This window comes from Fulmarus glacialis, unplaced genomic scaffold (genome assembly GCF_000690835.1).
Source record: "Fulmarus glacialis isolate BGI_N327 unplaced genomic scaffold, ASM69083v1 scaffold7141, whole genome shotgun sequence".
Lineage (NCBI taxonomy): Eukaryota > Metazoa > Chordata > Aves > Procellariiformes > Procellariidae > Fulmarus > Fulmarus glacialis.
The window spans coordinates 49,344-50,760 of record NW_009193333.1 but is presented as its reverse complement, the minus strand read 5'-3'; positions in this window follow the sequence as shown (position 1 = coordinate 50,760).

The following is a 1,417-nucleotide window of genomic DNA, read 5'->3' as shown; positions in this document are numbered from 1 at the left end:
GTGGCATAGGGAGGATCACATCTGACACAAATACGGGCTGATCCAAGCAAACCACAGAAAGTAAAGTCAGTGATCCCCCAAAAGAAGCACAGATTCCAGCCAGCCAAGGTATTAATAGCAGCCTGGGAAACAGATCCAGGAAGTTTGGATCATAGTCAGACCACCACATGCTGAAGGAAAATAAGCCCCAGCCTCAGGCATCTGACAGTTTCATTTTTGCATTTTCAACTGGCCAGTAAGACAGCTGGCAGTGTCAACCTCGTGACTAGAAATACAGGAACAGCAGCCTCAAAGCGGGCAGCATATCAAGTGATACTAAGCCAAAAAAACATTGGCTACTCTTTATTTTCACACCAGTTTCTTGAAAGGCTTTGCAAAACTGGCTTACATGTTATTTTGGGGAAAAAAAATCCACAATTTTTTATGCTCTCTGTCAAAATTTTGGTAGAGGATTATTACTATCAGTGCTCTTGTCCTTAGTTTTTAATCTCAGCAATGGGTCGTAAATGTACATTCATCTGCAACCAGATTAATTTATCCACACATGGGTTTAGAACAGATTCATCATTACATAAAATCAGCTGCTTATTCAAGAAAACCTTTCCTTCTCAAGTGCTTGCTGATACACTGTAGAGTGGAAGACATACGAGGATTTTATAAGAAACTGGTATTTTCACCTTACTTCTCTGACGTAATACTCTGCTATTTGAAAGGCTTAGAACTGAGATTTTTTATTTTCCCAAATTATTAGGGCCAGCTTGATTATGATTCTGACAACTACATATCCAGCCACTTCAATCTGATATGTTTGATTTTACCTTTCAGTTACTGAGCTTTAAAAAGTGCATACAATCAGCAAGTTATGCACATTGATTGTGAAGACAGGATATCAAGTCTTATATAAGGTAGCTTAGTAACCTGCACCACAGACTAAAATTCACTCAGCTGTGTCTCTATTTAGCATACTTTGGGATTGCTGGGATTACCAACTTTCTTTGCTGGCTTTTTGATATGATATCAGCAACTACTCCCCAACACAAGTCTCCTCCTCAAAACAAAAAAATCCTTGATGCAATACTTGGTATTAGAATTTCCCTAGGAAAATAAGCATCTCTGATAGACTTTCACTTTCACGTGCAGAATCTGAGCTGGTACTTGTAAGCTGTGGCAACCGGACCCTCCTCTCATTGTTACTGGAAGGCATTGAAGGAGCTTAAAAATGGAAAGCATTTCTATAAACATAATTTTGTGAGTAAAATGTCAGATCTAAACATGCAAACAGAAGGCAAGTTCCTCTGCTTAGATGAAATATTTGGTTGTAGTTAATGAACAGGACGACTTGCAATTGACTTCAAGCCTACCAAAATGTGCTTACATTTCCACCGCTAGAAAATTACAAGACAGAGTAATTCCTTAC